The sequence below is a fragment of the Crocuta crocuta genome, unplaced genomic scaffold (assembly GCF_008692635.1).
Source record: "Crocuta crocuta isolate KB4526 unplaced genomic scaffold, BGI_CrCroc_1.0 scaffold42, whole genome shotgun sequence".
Lineage (NCBI taxonomy): Eukaryota > Metazoa > Chordata > Mammalia > Carnivora > Hyaenidae > Crocuta > Crocuta crocuta.
This window is the reverse complement of record NW_027528744.1, coordinates 784,347-798,537: the sequence shown is the minus strand read 5'-3', so window position 1 is coordinate 798,537 and position 14,191 is coordinate 784,347. Positions and strand designations below refer to the sequence as shown.

Genomic DNA, 14,191 nt, shown 5'->3' with positions numbered 1-14,191 from the left:
AAAAAAAAAAAAAAAAAAAAAAAAAATAATGAAATCTTGCCATTTGCAACAACATGCATGGAGATAGAAAGAATAATATTACGTGAAATCAGCCAGTAAGAGAAAGACAAATACCATATTGTTTCACTCATATATGGAATTTAACAATCAAAATAAATGAACAAAGGAAAGCTAAAGAGAAAGATTAAAAAAAAAATACTCTTAACTATAGAAAACAAACTGATGGTTAGCAGAGGAGAGGTAGGTGGGGGGAAGGAGTGAAATAAGTGAAGGAGAATTAAGCATACACCTATCTTGATGCGCAATGAGTAATGTATGGAATTGCTGAATGACTATACTTTACACCTCAAACCATTATAACACTGTATGTTAACTATACTGGAATTAAAAACATAATTAAATTGATTTCCAAAGAAAAGTAGGCAAAAGATTTAAATAGCTACCTGTCCAAAAAAACATACAAATGACCACTGAAAAATGACATGAGAAAACATGTGGAAGTGATAGAAATATTCATTATTTTGACTGTGATGATCGTTTCATGGATGTGTGCTAAAACACAACAAATTATAAACCTTAAACATGTAAATTTTATCGTACTTCAAATGTATCCTAATAAGTTTACAACAGATAAAAGTAAGATTTTTAAATGTTCAAAACTGTAATTGGCATGATTTATTCTTTTTCTAAAATGTTTACATGTTATGGTAGTATTCATTCTATGGAATGAAATATACGTAGAAAAACTATGACAAATATATAAACTACTCCTTGAGAGGGATTTTATTACATTTCAGCCAAACCTTCTTGTTTATTCCAAGAGATATCAGTAAATACACATGAATACAAAAATAAAATCCACAAGTATTTAGCTTTGAGTGTAATTATAACTGCTATTAAGGAATTCATAAGATTTCAAAATAATAGCTCTAAATATTGAAATTTCAAGCAGTCACAGACTTTATATTAATACATTGGAAATAATTACATTTCTAATCTTACTACTCCAGGCAATTGAGCGATGTTTACACACAAGAAGAAGGCAGAAAGAAACTTTAGCTGATCTTCAGCAAGCATCTAATAACTGCTCTAGATATAGAGGGCTTGGGAGTAGATATAGACATGTGGTATTTCACAAAGATTAAAAAAGCTCTAAGATCAATGACCTTTATTAAATCAGCAGAACACCAGCCTACAGTTTCCTACTATTTTTCTTTCATTTACTTCATAAAAATTTATTAACTGCCCCAAACATATCAGATTTGTGTTTGACAGAAGTGATGCAAAAGGCAGTAGAGCATATGGCTAAAACAGCTGATACTAGAGCTGGAATGCCTCTGTTTACATTTTAACTCCACCATCTCTTCTATGTTATTTCCAAGGGCAAGTTACTTAACCTTCAGCTCTGCCGTAAAAGGTTAATAGCAGGCTTAGGATGTTCAAACCCTGTATATTCTAAACAAAGGGCTGGCTCTTGACTAATGTCCAGAAAATAACCAATAAGGCCTTGGAATATCATGCCTGATAAAAGTGTCTCTGTACACATGAACCCATGGGTCATCTTAACCATGGTTTAAACCATGGTTTACACTAACCATGCAAGATTTACAATGGGTGCATGCTTTTATCCACCTGAGTCTGGCAGCAAGCTATATCAGTTTGATCTCTGTGGGGGCTGGAAACTGAGTAAATGTTAATTACGGGGGCACTCCCTGCCTACATCACACACACACACACACACACACACACACACACACAAACACCCTGGACTCTAGGGTAACAGGGGAGCTTTTCTGGTTGGTAAGACTTTGCACTTGATGTCACACATTGGTGTTGGGAGATGGGAGATTAAGTACTTTCCATGACTGTACTGAAAGACAAGTGGAAGCTGGTGCCTTGTCTCTCCTGTACTTCTGCCCTATGTGCTTCTTCTCTTCATTGATTTTAATCTGTATCCTTTCACTGCAATAAAATGAAACCACGAATATAACAGCTTTTCTGAGTTCTGAGAGTTCTTTCAGCAAATCATCAAACCTGAAGGTTCTTAAGGATCCTCAACACAGTAACACTGTTTCCCCATCTAAAAAATGTATTTACTATTAGCACTTACTTAAAGAATAGGTGTGGGGATCAAAAGAATTAATGTATGTTAGGTGCTTACAATAATGTCCAATAGATTATGTTTGCTTGTTTTTCATGCCGTTATAAAAACAAGTGGTCCTAATAACTGAATGGCTCGGTCTAGTGAGAGAGGGCATTAAATAATTAAATTGCAAGTGCTAAAAAAGTATGCATGATAATTCAGAGGAACAAAAAGCATTATCATTTCCTTCTTTCATATCCTCAACACTATTGTCTTCAATTCTCATTTCCTAAGTAGACAGCTGAGTGTATCCTCATAACAGCACATGCAATCCTTATGGATTCCCTAACATAGTATCTATTGGCACCAGCAGCGCCACCACTGCTACCGCATGATCTAATATTCCTTTAACATAACTCCACACTCTTAGAATCCATTCCTACACATACTCCCTTGATTTCGGTAGATACAAACAAACAAAAACTATCAAGTTATTTTTGGTGTATATCATACTTCTTCCTGGTTTAAATCGTATGCCTCACTCTCTGGGGCCCATGTGGACGCAAGTCTGATTATAGGTCTAGAAGGAATGAAAGATGGTCAGAATAAGACCAGCAGTCTATTACAGACAACTACTTCAGGGGATGTTACAGGGTCTTTAGGCCACCAGGGACAGACCTTCTGGTAAGGAGGAGAAGGGCTGCAAAGAAGGTTTAACTGAATTTAGAAATCCAATGTTCCTAACTTCATCAGAATCTGCCCGAAGGCACCCATATAAGGACCCAATCTCTCTTTCAAAGTTGCAAATTCAAGTGGTACTGTAATTCAATCACCCACATGATCTGTTTTAAAGAAACCTTACAATTGTAACTCTAGGACATAAAGCCTTCTTTTAGGGTAAAAACAGATACAAATTTCAGTACCTGGAAGAACAGTATGGCCCTACTGAAAACTTAAAATGTGAGAGTGGCCTTAAAACCAACCATAGAACTCTGAGAGGAGTGTTAGAGAAAACCTAAAATACCCTGAAGAACCCATTTATAGAAGCCCTATCATTTTTGCTAAATCTATGAGTGAGGACTTGGAAAAAAGCCAAGTAAATGCTACTGGAATTTGAGGAAAGAGGATCCTTGTTAAGTAGAAGCAGAAACTTGAACAACACTGCCCATGGAGTTATATACAGAGGGAAGAAAATATGACTAACATAGTGGCTGATCTAGCTAAGGAGAAATCCAATCAGAGTGTTGAATGTGCCACCCGGTTCATTTTGCTGCTTACTTGCAAAGCGAGAGAGAAAATAATGAAAGGGCTGTTAAAGAAAAAAGAGACAAGACTCAGTCTACAAAAGATACTGTCAAGGAAGTGAAAAGCCAAGTCACAAACTGAGAGAAAATATTTGCAAAAGACGTTTCTAATAAAGCTATCTCATCTAAAATAGACAAAGAACTCTTAAAATTTAACAAGAAAACTGTGCCAAAGACCTGAATAGATGCTTCACCATGGGTATATAGATGGCACATAAACTTATGAAAAGATGCTACACATCACAGGTCATTAGAGAAGTGCTAATTAAAATGAGACACTACCACATACCTATTAGAATGAACAAAATCCTAAATGCTGACAACACATAATGCCAGCAAAGAGAGAGAGCAACAGGTACCCTCATTCATTGCTGCTGAGAATGCAAAATGATATAGCCATGTTGGAAGCTATTTTGGCAGATTCTTACAAAACTAAACATACTCTCACCATATAATCCAGGAATCATACTCCCTGGTATTTACCCAAATGAACTAAACACTTCTGTCCACACAAACACCTGCTCACAGATGGTTTATAGCAGCTTTATTCATTACTACCAAACCTAGAAACCACCAAAATGTCCTTCAGTAGGTGTATGAATAAATCAACTCTGGTGCATCTATACAATGACATATTATTAAACACTTAAAAGAAAAAACTATCAAACCATGAAAAAATATCTAGTAACTTTAAATGCATATTACTAAGTAGAAGCCAAGTTGGAAAGGCTGCATACTACATGATTCCAACTATAAGACATTTTGATAAAGGCAAAACTACAGAGACAGTCAAAAGTGGGCAGGGCTTAGGAGGAAGGGGGGATAAACATGCAGTGAAACTTTTTTTTCAAGTTTATTTATTTTTGAGAAAGAGAGACAGAGTGTGAGTTGGGGAGGAGCAGAGAAAAAGGAGACACAGAATTCAAGGCAGGCTCCTGGCTCTGAGCTGTCAGCACAGAGGCTTGAACCCACGAACCCATGACAGGGTGACCTGAGCCAAAGTCGGACACTCAACCGAATGAGCCACAAAGGTGCACCCGTGTGAAACTATTGTAGTGCAGTGAAATTATTCTGTACAATACTATGACAGTGAATACATGTCCTGACACATTTGCCTGAACCCACAGGATGCAAAACACCAGGACTAAACCCTAAGGTAAACTATGGATTTGGGGCGATAATGATACGGCATTATAGGTTAATCAGCTGTAACAAAGGCATCACTATAACAGAGGTGTTGACAGTGGGGGAGACTATGCAGGTGCAGAGGCAAGAGGTATATGCAGCATCCCTTGATTTTCCTCTCAATTTTGCTGCGAACCAAGAACTGTTCTAAAAAAAACAAATCTAATAAAAGAAAATTAGGCAAATGCTGCTAAAATTAACAAATGTTTTCTGAGTGAAGAAAAAATCCAGGACATTACCAGGAAAATATGGTTCCAGAATGAGGCTGAGGGGATATTTGAAAAATTTTCATTAAAACCTCAAAAATATTAAAGGTGGTGCTTCAGACTACTAGCCAATCAGCCATAAGGCCCTCTGAAGAGATTACAATGTGTCTTATTGACCCTCTCAAACAATAAAGCTCTACAAAGATTAAGGGCATTATCTCTCAGCCTTGTAATCAGGAACCCAAAGTCTGAAAGAATTAACCTCAAAAAAAAAAAAAAAGTGTAAATGTGACTTTTGCACAAAGGAATGTGTGCCAAAAGAATTCACATAACATCCACAAGATTTATGAAATGTTTACATATCTTTTTGCTTAATATATAAAAGATTTAATATATCTTAAATGAAGATAAACTTTTGGACCCCCAAATTCTACTGGCAGGAAGCAGGCTAAGAAAACTACTCACTTTGGAAACATCTGCTATCTTTCATGAATAAAAACAGGTAAAACTAAAAGCGTAGAAGGCAAGGCTAAGAACCTTGAAGAATTAATTACAGGCTTGAGACTTGATCAAGAAACTTTGACATTTGCCCATCTGGATCTCAGAAGTGCCATGAACCAGTGACACCTTTGCATCTTCCTCTTCTACTGTTTTAGAAAAGACTGTCTTCAGCCGTTATCCTATGCCTGTCACCCACTGTACACTAGGTATTGCAGGCAGGGGAGGCAGACGGAGCAGAAGGGTACTCAAAAGAGCTACGCTTAAGGAAAACACTGAACAAATCACACCTAAGCCTGGACCTGATTTAGATGACGAAATTCTGCACTTTGAGATGATAAAGTACCAGAATGAGGCATGCAAGGCCTTGGGAAGCAGTGGGTGTGCTGTGCATGTGGGAAGGACATGAACCTCTGGGGCCTAGAGGGCAGACTGTGGCAGCCAGTTTCCTCCCTCCTGTTATTCACATCCTCATGCGGTCTCCTTCCACAAAGTACAGAGTTGACCTGTATGACCAATACTAAACAGGAAAAGGGAGAGTATCACACCTCCAAAATTATAACATTGCGGCTTCTACCTTGGGTGCTCTCTCACTCTGTCAGATTCCTCACTCTAGGGAAGCCATGCTATGAGCAGCTGTACGGAGAGGCTCAACTGGAACATAAGTGAAGCTTCCTGCCAACAGCCACGTGAGTGAGATTGGAATTGGACCTTCCAGACCTAGTCAAACTACAGATGCCTGCAACCCAGCTGGCACTGTAACTCCAACCTCATGGAAGATCCTAAACCAGAACCACCGCTTAGCTGACGCTAAATTTCGCACTCTAAGAGACAGTGTGAGATAATCAACAGTTTTCATTTTAAGCTGCTAAATTTGGGGATAAATTGTGACATAGCAATAGACAATGCATAGTTAAATCACAAGTGAACACCACTAAAGCTCCCAGATTCATTCATTCTCATCATCAGTGAACTGCCTACTAGTTTTCCAATTCAGTAATAATTTATTTTCTATATGAGGAAGGAGCTTCCTTCAGATTTACGAAAACAAGAATGTTTTCTTTTACTGTCTTTGGATTTTTAAAAAAAAAGTGGAAAATTAGCTTACATAACAATATTTTCAGAATTAACGGGTGATCTGGCTGAAAGTCTTTCTTCATTGAGAAAGAGAAAAAGAAACCTTACATTTTAATTAGAACAGTTAAAAACACAAACACATATGCTTGTTTGGGTAAAACTAATTATGCATGTTTCTTACTGAAGCAAATATTCAGAATAAATAAGCTTGTTTTCAATAGTTTGTTTTCAATGATAAAACTGAAATGTCTAGTTTCTTAAAACTACTTGTACTATTCCAAATGCAGATAAAATTTTCAACCTTATAATCACTCACACTGTTCCAAAATTATAAAACACTACCTATAAACAATAATACTCTACTCACAATTGCCTGTCAAATACATTAGCACAAACTGATTTATCACATTAGTAACCTAGAAAAAAGTAGGAAAGATTCTAAAAGAACAGTGTCTGAATAAAAAATGCTTTGATGCTGGCAACAAAGGTCCAAAATAGTCTCCAGTAAATCCAGTTTTTGTTGGATCCTAGAACCAAACCTAGAGACATCCTGTTTAAAGTTCAGGACATAATACAACCTACTGGAAAGACCCGACCACTGCCTTAACAGCAGCTTAAGGGAGATCACTGTGGTACGATGGGATTAAAAAATCTAATTTACAGCTAAGCTATCACTCCGAGAGGGAGTCTACAACTGTTACAACCCAATCACTGTTGACATCAAGAAAATCAAATGAAAGGGTGTAATATAGCCACCGAAAGGCAAAGACAAATAATTACCCATGTTAAAGTCTGTATAACACAAGAATAAAAGTTCAAATGTCTATAGTCACGAAAAAGTCTACAGTCAATACAGCCAGTGAGGCCTTAAAAGTCATAAGCTTACAATGAATGTATGAATGTGAAGACAGCAACAAACTGAAAACACATAGCTCATTTCAAGGAAGTTGCAATTTGCCTCACTGTTGCTATACAGAATGAAGACCCAGTGTGACTGCAACTTTCTATTTTTCAGGAGAAACCAAAAATATGGATTTTTACTTAAATTAGCTGAAAACTTATTTTACAGCATTAAAAATTGTACAGGTTCATTTAGCCTGGGGATCTCCAATTTGCAAATTCTATTTGATACAAAAACAGATATCAGTAATAAAAGTAAGACTCCAGTGATCCCTTAGAATAATAGTAATAATTTTCCAGAAAGTATAATCAGGTCAAAAGTATTTTCTAAAACCAAGCCTAAAATAAATACTCCAACTACATTAGAGAGTGTTAAACCAAATGTGTCAAGATGATTAATTAATTTCCAAACTACTTAAGTACTAGAATCATTTTCATAATATACATAATGATGATACCACAAAGAATGGGTAGTTCACATCAAGACGGAATATCACTATCTCATTATAAATTAATCAAACTTTAAAACATATTTTAGGGGCCTCTGGCTCAGTCAGTTAAGCCTCTGATTCTTTTTTTTTAATCTTTATTTATTTTTGAGAATGAAACAGAGCACAAGTGGGGAAAGGGCAGAGAGAAAGAAAGGGAGACACGAATCCAAAGCTTTTTCTTTTCATTTTTTTTAATGTTTATTTTTGAGAAAGAGAGAGAAAAAGAGTTAAGCATCTGACTCTTGGTTTCGGCTCAGATCCTGATCTCATGGTTCGTGGGTTTGGGCTCCACGATGGACTCTGCACTGAGAGCTAAGGAGTCTGCTTGAGATTCTGTCTCCCTTGCTCTCTGCCCCTCCCCCACTCTCTAGCTCTCTAAATAAATAGATAAACATTTTTTTAAAAATACTTTTTTTCAATTAATTTCCCTTGAGTTATAAACTTGGTTACAATTCTAGCTTGTTCCATATTGTAAATAAGGCAACAAAACCAAGCTATGCTTCACAGATGAAAAGGGTATCGATCACACTCCTTCCTTATCTTAGATATTAACTATGAATTGCTTTTTTTTTAAATAGAGGTAGTGTGTTCAGCCACATATTATGCCATTCTTGCTACTTCCTTAAACCAGAACATATATAAGGGCAACATGATTAGCAGGGGATAAGAATATCAGCTATATTCCACAACAGTTAGTAGTTACACTGTTGAGTATTAGTTGTGATCATTTCTGTAATGAGCTCTTAAAGGGCCTTATAAGGGCCCAAATACACAATTTTAGTCTTATTAGCATCTCTCCAACCCTTGAACAAATCAACCCTAAGTATGTTATCAATCTAGACTGTGCTTAAAATAAATCTCCTATCTGCTATATAGAAATGGAATCAGAGGTGCCTGGGTGGCTTAGTCGGTTGAGTGTCCCACTTCAGCTCAGGTTATGTCTCATGGTTCACAGGCTTAAGCCCTACTTCAGGCTCTGTCCTGATAGCTCGGAGCCTGCCGCCTGCTTCAGATTCTGTGTCTCCCTTTCTCTCTTCTCTCCCCCTCTCATGCTCTGTCTCCAAAAAAAAATAAATAAATAAAATAAAAATAAAATTAAAACATTTAAAATATTTTTTAAAAAAGAAATGGAAACATACAGTAAATACTTTGCTTCAATTTAGTGACGTTTTCCTCTACAACAAAATTATTTGCATTATCTATATTGCAAAAATGAACTGTTACCCCCAAAAAGAGACACCAATACAATATCATGGAAAGTAGCACAGTACTGCTGTCTCTAACTTAACTGTGAAACCCTGAGTAAGTCAGTCATCTGCCATCTCATCTGTACCAAATTAATCAATTTTAATTTGGCAAAGAGTGATGAAAAAAAATGTGGTACAGTTTTTCATTCATTACTTTAAATTAAAGCAAAGTAATTGGCTTAAATGAGCTTTATAACTGAAATAGCTAAATGTAGTACCTCAAGAGTATTTTCTAGACAATGACAGTATACAATACGATCAACAGTTTAAAAGAAAAAGTGTTACCTTAAACTAATGGGCCATTAGCTCTTCTGGACAAAAAAAAAAATCTTTCTTAAATAATCTAAAAAAACCCTTTTTTAACAATGTTGAACATTGTTAAATTACACAATTATTCATTAAATGACTCAGTTAAACCTCATTACTCTATGGATGGAAATAATGTGATACATTGTCTACTTATTCCTGTAGGACTGTATGCACTACACAACTTTCAAAAATGACTATTAAACCAGATGGACTGATACACACATTACCTGATACATAGTAGGTCATACTAAACTACTGAAAGCCAAGTGATTGACTTTAGCACTTATCATATGCTGAGATGTACCTGGTGATTGGCTTTCTCTCATGCTATCCTCAATCCCATTGCAATCTGTAGAGCTGTATTACTTTCAGTCATCTTGCTGGATCTTATCTCTGCTGCCAGTTCTGCTGCATATTGTTTATCACTGTTCCTAATGCCCTTTGCCACTCTCTACCTACCCACATCCCATTGCTATACTGCTAGTCAGTACTTCTTTTCTCTGTTGCTCTATCTTTATTTTTCCTGTTTCCAGGCCTTCTCAGCTTCCAGAAAAAAGAGATCTACTTCACAATCACAGTCAGCCAATCAATATACTCCTTTCCTTCTGATTAAAAAGAAAAAAAAAAAAACAAAGCAGGTCAGGATGATCCTTGGCTTTTCTGAACTGTTTTCACCGTAATCTGATACTCAAATGTTCATTCACTGTTACAAAAGATGCTTTCTGGTCTCTTTTACTTCTAAGTTTGGAGTTACTGCCGATACTTAGTCTATAGATAAAAGAAGGTTTTACCATTATAGTATTTTAGGTTTAAAAAATCAATAGAAGACATGAAAGCTGCCTTCTTAACCCTTAAAGATTCACCAGACAAAAAACAAAAACTCCAAAATTTTCTATTAAAAGCAGATCTTAAAATAAATGAATAGCACTCCAAAGAAGATATACATAGGGCCCTAAAGCATATAAAAAGATGTTTAACACCATCAATCATTAGGGAAATGTCAGTCAAAACCACAGAAGATACTACTTCATACCCATTAGGATGACTATTATCAGAGAGAGAGGGAGAGAGAGAGAGAGAGAGAGAGAGAATATATATTTGTCAAGGAAGTGGAAAAGTATTGGTGAGGATATGGAGATACAGGAACCTCTCTGCATTGCTGGTGGGGATGTAAAAATACTGTAGGCACTGTGGATAACAGGAAGGTAATCCCTAAAACATTAAACACAGAACTGACATTTGATCCACCAATTCCACTTCTGAGTATATACCAAAAAGACATGAAAGCAGAGACTCAAACAGGTATTTGCACATTCCTGTTCAGGGTAACCTTATTCAAAATAGACAAAAAATGAGAACAACACAAGCAGTCACAGTCAAATGGATAAAAAAAAAAAATGTGGTATACACATACAATGGAGTATGAGTTAACCTTAACAAGGAAAGAAGATACAACATGAATGAACCTTGAAAATGTAATGCTTAGTGCAACAAGCTAATTACAAAAGAATAAATATTGTATGATTCCACTGACTGATTTACATAAATAGAGACTGGAAATTCAGAGACAGAAAGTAGACTGGTGGTTCCATGAGGCTGAAGGGAGGAGGAAACAGTTAATGTTTAAAAGATATTGAATTTCAGTTGTGGAAGATGCAAAGCTCTGGAGATGGATGATAGTGATGATTGCATGATAGTATGAATGTACTTAATACCACTAATACGTACAGTTAAAAAATGATTAAAGTGGTAAATTTTGTTATGTATATTTAACAAACACAGTAAAAAAAAATTAATGAAAAGTAAAGTTTACAATAGGGCAGAGGAGTACTTGTTACTTAGTTATCCGTTGCTACCATGCTTTATCTGACTCTAAAACAGCACATGTAATGTATCAACTGAGTGAGTGACATTTAACTTTGTTAGTGCTGAAGAAGAGCATGGAAACCACTCTAAATATCTAAGGACTTCAGAATCTCCTCAAAGAGGTCTGCAAAGTTGAAGAAAACAGTCTGTCAATAAAGAAGATCTCTCATGCACACACCAAACTACTGAATAAATACTCATTTTCGAGATTTTTAAACTCTAAGGACTTCATGCCTACATCATTGCTATTCTAGGATACACCAAACACACACTTGCCTCACCACCTCTGTTATCCTATAACATCCATCCCCACATACCTGCAGAGGTCACTCATTTCATTTGGATGTCTAATCATATGTTCCCTTATCAGAGAGGCCACTCTTGACCACACTATGTAAAATAGCATCCTCTGTAATTCTCTCTCCTCATAAAGAGTTTTATTTTTTCTTCATAGCTTTTATCACTACTTGATATACAATTACTTGCTCATTTTTTTCCTCCATCTACTATAAATTCCAGGTACACAAGGACTTTATTTTGTTCACTATTGTACCCTCAGGACCTAGAACACCACCTGGCACATTAAAAGTGGTCAATAAATATTTGTTGAATGAATGAACAGTTGATGTTCACAGCACAATTTGTCATATTTCCCCCTCGGTCCTGATACTATTTTACCACCTACCAGGCTTGTCACGGCCACCAGTCACTACCTCAAAGCCATCCAGAGTACCCCTGCCTTTCACAGGTCAAGTGGAAGGAACACCAAGTTTAAAAGTTAGATAGAAGCCTGGTACCAGGAGTGACAGTAATATCTTCATGAGGCAGTTCAAACAGTGCTTGCTCTATGACTGTTTCTAAATACCCTAAATGAATGAATACAGTATATCTGCCCTCAATATGGGATACAGAATAAGGATAAAGAGTTCACCTCTAACACTGCTTTAAGACAAAAAGATACCAAGTATTACATATAACAAACATCATATTGCACCTATTTTGATAAACATTACAAGGCACTTGCTAGTCTGCAAATCACAGGATTTTCCCTCTATAACTTTTCAGGGGAGGTGGAATAACAGACAAATTCAAGAACACTAGCTGTTAATAAATACAACTAAATTTTAACTAGTTACTTGGCCCAACAATCACATACTCGGGAAGATTAGAAGACTATGTTACATCTGTGGATGAAGGCTGTGGACAGAAGGCTGGTTCAATTATGTATCTAACTTTATTTCAAAGTCAAAAGTTTAAAAATTCATTCCAGCCAAATGTCCCACCAGCGTTCACGCATGTTACAAGTTTTGAGAGAATTTTGTAACTGCATTTTAATCTTCCGTTTGCAGTCAATGCCTTCTGGTAAGGCTTCGGCAGTTAATTATAATTTTTAAAGGAAAAAAATGTTTAATCAGACAATAAATACCATCCCTCCAAAGAAAGCGTACGCGGGCCCGTTACTCTACGGTGTCTAGGGCTCACCGAACCCTACATGTTCAGTTGTAACGAAAGTCATCCAGGAAACACACGTGTCCTGCCCCGCCTAATAAGTGAAAAGAGCAGGTGGAACTGCTCTTCAGTGGGGTCCCGGGACAGGGGACACCGGTGCGCAGGGCACACGGCGTGCGCCGTGGGCAGTCAGGGGCCACAGGGCCAACAATCCCCGCCCGACACCGACCAGGCCAGCCCCTTCCTCTAATTTCCGCCCGGGCCTGGCCCCGGAGCTCACATCCCCGCAAACGCAGGTCCTACCTGAGCTCTGCCCCCAGCTACAGGGCTGCGGGGGGAGGCGGGAGGAGGCGTGGCCTTCCAGCTCGCCAGTGGAACTCCCTCGTGCGGTTGTTATGACTTTCCCTCTCGGGATCCGCGCCCCGACCAAGTTCGAGCGGCACTTCCGGGGTCCGCGGCGACTGAAACGTCATTGCGCATGCGACGGCGGCGGCGACAACCCGGAAATGGGCGGAGCATGGTCGCTGGGTTGGTTCCTGTGGCGCTAGGTGGGCTGGGAGAGAGAGGCTTGTGGGAGGTAAGAGTTTGCACTGTTCTTTTTCCCCGTGAGCCCTGTTCGCTTTTCCTTCTCTTGTTCTTCTGAAGCGAGAGCCCCGCTTCCTGGGTATCCTTAGAAGACGGGGCCACATTGAAGTCTCGCTCCTAGAGAAAATTAGAAAACATTTGCGAGACTGAGCTTGGAGCTAATTGCCCACTCTCCCATTCATGTTTTATTAAGCTTTACGCAGTCCATTCAACTTCAGAAAAGACAGGAGGTGGACAGTCTAGATTTGGAAGGGTAAATTTACTTCAAAATTATGACTTATAAAGTAGGACATTAAGATTAGGATCCCGACCCTGCTCTTTTCCCTATCTCCTGAATACAAGTGGGATAGATTGGAAACAGTTGTGGAAACCTGTCGTCACGTGGCTATGGTTTGGTTCTAAACGCAGGCTTCCTAGCAAAATTCCGGATAGTAAAAATTGCCCATGAAAATCTTTAAGTGACCAACAAAGTCAGAATACTGTGTTGAGCATAAAGTCTAGATCTCTAATTCTTATGCAAAATTGAATGTGAGACCTCTTAGGTAGTTTAAGTGTTGGAATGAAAGGAAGGTTTGTGTATTGAAACCTGGGCATTTAAACAATCCCGAGATATACAAGGGACAACTCCTAATCTTCAACTTAACCATTCAGTAGCATTTGACGCAGTTAATTACATCCTTTTTCTTGAAACTTGAAACACATTCTTCGTTTAACTTTTGTGAAAACATCGTGCGCTTTTGATTCTCCTTTGATAGATTCTTCCTGATTTCTAAAAGTTCTGCTCCAGACCTACTCCCCTCTTTATCTGTCCTCATTTCCCATGTGATCTCATCCATTCCCTTCGTTGTCTTTTACATAAGTTCACAATGCTGATGACTTCCAAATATCCATATCTAGCTCTGACTTCTCTTATTACTATATTTACACATCCAACTTCTTACTCAGGTTATTTACATCTATATTTAACATGCACATCAAGCTCTATATTTTC

General features: G+C 37.6%; 1 protein-coding gene and 1 long non-coding RNA gene across 11 annotated transcripts in view; one reads left to right on the top strand and one right to left on the bottom strand.

The window, feature by feature from the left end:
- The window catches only part of ARB2A (ARB2 cotranscriptional regulator A), a 413,025-nt gene extending 399,959 nt beyond the window's left edge, over window positions 1-13,066 (bottom strand). For 8 of the 10 annotated variants that reach the window (XM_077755314.1, XM_077755323.1, XM_077755318.1 and 5 more), the window contains exon 1: window positions 12,919-13,005. The gene's annotated coding sequence lies outside the window, so the exon portion shown is untranslated. Of the gene's footprint in view, window positions 1-12,918 lie in introns of all 10 variants that reach the window. The other 2 variants (XM_077755324.1, XM_077755321.1) reach the window with 2 other exon arrangements.
- A 62-nt stretch (window positions 13,067-13,128) lies between these two features.
- Window positions 13,129-14,191, top strand: part of LOC144224373 (uncharacterized) — a 69,219-nt gene continuing 68,156 nt past the window's right edge. The window contains exon 1 of the long non-coding RNA XR_013333030.1: window positions 13,129-13,192. This is a non-coding gene — a long non-coding RNA (uncharacterized LOC144224373). The remainder of the gene's footprint in view (window positions 13,193-14,191) is intronic.